The sequence below is a fragment of the Vespa mandarinia genome, chromosome 8, assembly GCF_050613455.1.
Source record: "Vespa mandarinia isolate Hongniang chromosome 8, ASM5061345v1, whole genome shotgun sequence".
Taxonomy (NCBI): domain Eukaryota; kingdom Metazoa; phylum Arthropoda; class Insecta; order Hymenoptera; family Vespidae; genus Vespa; species Vespa mandarinia.
Window position 1 is genome coordinate 3,335,001 of NC_140817.1, and position 5,823 is coordinate 3,340,823.

At 32.3% G+C, this 5,823-nt stretch overlaps 1 long non-coding RNA gene across 1 annotated transcript in view; it reads right to left on the reverse strand.

Annotated features, from left to right (window-relative positions):
* LOC118449290 (uncharacterized) overlaps positions 1–5,415 on the reverse strand; it is a 17,762-nt gene extending 12,347 nt beyond the window's left edge. The window contains exon 1 of the long non-coding RNA XR_014982394.1: positions 5,359–5,415. This is a non-coding gene — a long non-coding RNA (uncharacterized LOC118449290). The remainder of the gene's footprint in view (positions 1–5,358) is intronic.
* Positions 5,416–5,823: the final 408 nt, after the last annotated feature.

Genomic DNA, 5,823 nt, shown 5'->3' on the forward strand with positions numbered 1-5,823 from the left:
CGAGTTCTATCACTATTTTAATTAGAACGTTGTACCGTTACATATGTATGCATGTATGCATGTATGTATGTATGTATGTATGTATCTACGTATGTATGTGTGTATCTATATCTATGCATGCCTCCAAGTCATTTCGACTATCTGCGTTGTTACTATTGTCGGTGATACATAACTCATATTAGAAAGCAATGGTTTAATAGATACGTTATAATTGATTCGTTCTCTCCTTTGCGTTCGTCTAGATCTTACGATTTTTCTTTCCTTTTCTTCCTTTCCTTTTCCTTTTCCCTTTGGTTTTTTGCCTTTTCCTTTTTTTTTCTTTCTCTCTTTTTTTTTCCTTTTTCTTTTCTTTTTTTCTTTCTCTTTTTTTTTTTTTTAATCACTGCAACGTTCGTTAGGATTTCCCGTTCAATAAAAAAAAAAAAAAAACAAAAAAAAAAGAAGAAGAAAAAAAAACAAGAAAAACGAAAAAGGAAAAGAAAAGAATCGAAGGAATACAAGACGAGTCTTTCCACTTTATATTTCATTCCTATTATCGATTTATAACTAATTCGTATTAGAAAGCAACGTTGATTGATATTCGTACTCTCTTTGGTACGTCAGGTTCTTATGATTTTTTTTTCTCTTTCTTCCTCTCTCTCTCTCTCTCTCTCTTTCTTTTTCTTTTTTGTTTTTTTGTTCTTCCCCCCCTCCGCCCCCCCCCAATACCGAAACATTCTTAGAGATTTTCAAATAGCGATTGGATTCTTAAATTAACAAACAAAAAAAAAAATATAGTCGAATATTTCTGAATACATTTATATAATATGTTATCGATATTGTATTGATCGTAAAATCATAGTTAAATAGAATAATAAACGATATTAATCAGATTATCTATCTGCGCTTTGTATCCTAATTGATTCGTTTTTAAGTATCGTTAAGATCATAATAAATTTTCCTCTTCTTTTTCTTCTTCTTCTTCATCATCATCATCATCATCATCTTAGCGTCCGTAGAGATTTCCGGTCGGCTTTTTAATCTTTCAATTTACTTTATTGCTATTGTCGATCATAACTCGTATTAAGGAAGAAAAAAGAAAGATAGAAAGAAAAAAAGAAAAAGAATACGACATTAATTAAATATCTATCTACAATTTTTTTTATCCTCTTTTTCCTTTCATTTTTAAGTATCATCAAGATCTTAATAAATTTTCTTTTCCATCTTCTTCTTCTTCTTCTTCTTCTTCTTCTTCTTCATACATTCGTAGAGATTTTCGATCGGTTTTAAAACTATAGCGACTAATGAGCTAGTAAGAAACTTGAAATCTATCGAATTCCCTCGATCGGTGTAAAATAATTCATCTTTTTATTAAACCTCCCCCGCTCCTCGGCCCATAAGAAAAACAATATCACAAAATGACGATCAATTGAATGTCTATTATTATATAATTAATTAATCTCGCATTCATACAGCTCCTTTACTTTTCTTTCATCATCGTTCCTCTTCGCTATCCTCTCCTTTCCCCTTCGTACCGACCCACCGACCACCCATCCACCCATCGCCCTTGCTCCCATTCGAGGGGGAAAAAAAACCTCCTCTTAGAGATTTTTCCGGGGTTGAATTTGAAAAGCGATGAGGAAAAGGAAGTAGAAAAAAAAAGAAAGAAGAGAGAGAGAAAAAAAATTTTTAAAAGAATAGAAAGAAAGAAAGAAAGAAAGGGAAAAAGAAAGAAGAAAGAACAACAAAAAAACAAAAACGAAAGAAAAAGAAAACGAGGAAAAAAAGAGCCGAAACAAGGCGGAAAAAGGGAGAAAAAGAAAGAAGGGGTGGGTGGGTGGGTTGGTTGGTTGGTTGGTTGGTTGGGTGGTGGGGAGGGAGGGAGAAAAAAAGAAATAAGAAAAGGGAAAATAAAAGTGGGAAGAGAAGAAGCAAGAATAAAAAAAAAAAAAAAAGAAAAAAAAAGAGAAAAAAGAAAAAAAAGAAAAAAAACATGAGGAACACGAAGAGGAGAAGAGAGCATGAAGAAAATAAAGAAAATAAAAAGAAAGAGGAGAGAAAGAAGAAAAAGTAAAAGACGTCGGAGAAACCGAAGGAAAAGTATTAGAACGTTTCACTATGGTTGAGTTTTAAAAGCAGAGGCCAGCAGCAACGATGGCTCGTTCGTTCGTTCTTTCGTTCGTTCGTTCGTTCGTTCGTTCGTTCGTTCGTTCCGTCTGGCCGTTCCTCGTATCTTGCCTCTTGCCACGGAGTGTAGTCGGCTTAGCTCTCCTCTTTCGCGAGTTTTTTTCACTCGACGAACCTCCAGGGAACTGTTTTGCCTGCCGTCGCGCCGTTCCTGCGGCTCCTACTTCTCTCTCTCTCTCTCTCTCTCTTTCTCTTTCTCTTTCTCTCTCTCTCTCTCTCTTTCTCTCTCTCTTTCTCTCTCTCTCTCTCTCTCTCTCTCTCTTTTTCTCCCCCTCGACCGAATTTAGAGCGGAGCATGCACGCGTTGCTGCCGGAGACGTAGCTAACAAAAAAAGAGAAAACGAAATAGAACTCTCTGAGAGACGTTTTGGAGGCCTCCATATTCCCTCTCTCTCTCTCTCTCTTTCTCTTGCTCTCTCTTTCTCTCTCTCTCTTTCTCTCTCTCTCTCTCTCTTTCTCTCTCTCTTGCTCTTATTCTCTTGGTCTTTCGAATGATCCAAACGTGTTTGTAGACTATAGTAATTCGATACGTTTCTTTGTGAAGAAAATTTTAGTCAATATTAAATAATGCAATAATAACAGGTACATATATGTATATATATATATATGTATATATAGATATAATACATGTCTTATTAATCGTTGATAATATTAAATTATTCGTAAATTCATTAACTTCGACTTATATATATATATATGTAGGATCTTCATCTTCGAAATAATCTTTTTTTCTTTTTCTTTTTCTTTTTCTTTCTTCCTTTTCTTTGTTTTTGTTTCTTCTCCTCTTTCGTTCGTTCTTCTCTCTCTTTTTTTTTTTTCTTTTTCCTTTTTTTGCAATCGCATTTCATAATACAAAACATAATAAAATCGATTAGCTTCCTCCTCGAAAGAGAGATAATTTCCGTCAAATGGGAGAAGAAAAAGGAAAAAAAAAAAAAGAAAAAAAAACAAAAAAAGAAAAAAACAAAAAAACAAAAAGAATAAAAAAAGAACGGGAAATAATGATAATGACTTTAACTTCTAATTAATTATTAATTAAATTTTACGTAGGAACGTTAATTAACGAACAAATGTAATAAATAATACTTTTCAATTTTAATAATAATAACTAACGAATATTTTTCAATTCATACGATTATAATTTCTAATTTCAATCGTTTCTCATATATATACATATATACATACATACATACATACATACGTATATAATTGAATTGATCTATATTTGCAATTGGATACGTCATTATGGCCCATGGAATAACATAATAGAATAGAGGATCATCAATGAATGATTTCTACGTATGACGATCGTAAAACGTATCGTCGGATATATACGATCGGTACTTATTAGAAAATAATAATTATCTGCTACATGTTTAAACGAGGTTATATTATGGAAAAATTAAAAAAAAAAAAGAGAGAGAGAGAGAGAGAGAGAGAGAGAGAGAAAGAAAGAAAGAAAGGAAAAAAAAGAAACGAAGGAAATGGGAGGGAGGGGTGGCAAGGGGTGGGGGAGGAAAAAAAAAGAAAAAAAAAAAAACAAAAAAAGACTCGTTTCATTTACGATCTCGTTCATGATCGACGGTGATTGCGATTGCCGAGGTGGGAAGGGTAATTTTCTTTTTCAATTTTCGACAAAATTTTCTCGTTGGCGTATCTCGATTTACTTCTCTCTCTCTCTCTCTCTCTCTCTCTCTCTCATTTTCTCTTTACATACACACACGCACACACACATATATATATATATATGTACACGTTATATATATATAACATATACATGTATATATTTGTATACGTTATATATATATAACGTATATATATATATATATATATATATATATACAATATACTCTCGTCACTAATCGCATCGATTGCCGGACGCGTACTCCGGTCGTTATCGGAAAATATAAGCCAGAATTCAGTACTGAGACACGATCAAACTCACAATCAGTCGCGCGTAATACATCCCCCTCCTAATTTGTATATCCAGTACGAATGAATGGGAGAAGAAGAAGCGTCGTTTCCATCACTATCCTCCCTCCTCCCACCCCCCTCCTAGTTTGCAACCCCTCCTTCATCCTTTCTCTCCTCTTACACCCACTTTCCCACCACCCCAATCTCTCTTTTTCGCGATCCTCTCTTCTCCTCTTCTCTTCTCTCCTCTCCTCTCCTCTCCTCTCCTCTCCACTCCTCTCCTCTTCTCTTCTCTTCTCTCCATCTACGGATCCTGCCTTTTTTCTCGTGACAGTGTAATATCGGAAAAGTCCATTAGTTAGTGGCTGGTTACGAAGGCTACCGTAAAATGAGAAACGCGAACGGACGTCTGAATTCTTGAAAAATATCGTCCACGCGGTCAGAAAAAATAAAAGGAAAGGAGAGAAAAAAAAAAAAGAGAGAGAGAGAGAAAAAAAAGAGAGAGGGAGGGAGGGGGAGAGAGAGAGAGAGAGAGAGAGAGAGAGAGGAGAAAAAAACAAACAAGGAAAAAGGAAAGAAAAAAAGAAAAATAGATTAATTCGATATATCATATCTCATAAATATTATTACCTTCCTTGGAAAGATCTAATAGGGTCGATCATTTAATCAATATGCAGGATTGTGAATCTTCTTTCTTTTTTCTTCCTTTTTTTCTTTTTTCTTTTTTGTTTGTTTTTTTTTTTGGATACGTAGATATACGGATGAAATGCAAATTAATATATATATATATATATATATATATATATATATATATTATATATATATATATAGGATCGGTACACGGAAAGGTGAGATAATTAATAACTTAATCCTTTATAACGCTCTAAATGTAACATTTTATAATTCACAGATTAACATATACGTATGTATCACAATTTGTTCGTATTTAAAAAAAAAAAAAAAGAAATCTTATTACATTTTATCGGCCACAAAATACATTGTTAACCTCATATTCGTTATTATTTAATCGTCGATAATAATATTAAATTATATCTAACAGAATATATATATATCATATTGATATCATATTTATAAATGATATTATAAATACGACGTTGCATCTCCTATATAATTTTTTTTTTTTTTTTTTTTTTTTTTTTAATTAAATACAACGAAAAATTTGCAAAGTAATTATTATAATATAATATAATATAATATAATATAATATAATATATACGAACGAAATATTTTTATATTAGAGAAAATATGGTAAGATACCTTAATAGGATGATGATGATAGTTAAGCGTTCTAATATACGTACAGCACGAACGACTCTCTAAATTGAACTGAAGCGATCGTTGTTGTTTCGATGAAACATTCGTATTAACTAAATCTACGTCCTTGATCGAGGACAACAGTATCCTGTATTTACGTTTAAACTAACTATGGATATATAACATATTATTGTATTGCTTCATAAATCGTCAAGTCGCAAATTCTTCGTGTATACATATACGTATACATTGAGAAGAACTTTCAACAAAACACTGTCCTTGATCGGTACAATCGCAAATTATTTAGAATTAAAGAGACTACGTATGTAACATATTACGTTGAATTATTAATCTCAAATCGTAACTTTTACTTTATATATTTAAGAAGTACGTATTTATAAAAAAAAAAAAGAAAAAAAAAAAATGTGTTCGCATTAAAAAAACAAATACGTATACTCCATTGATCTG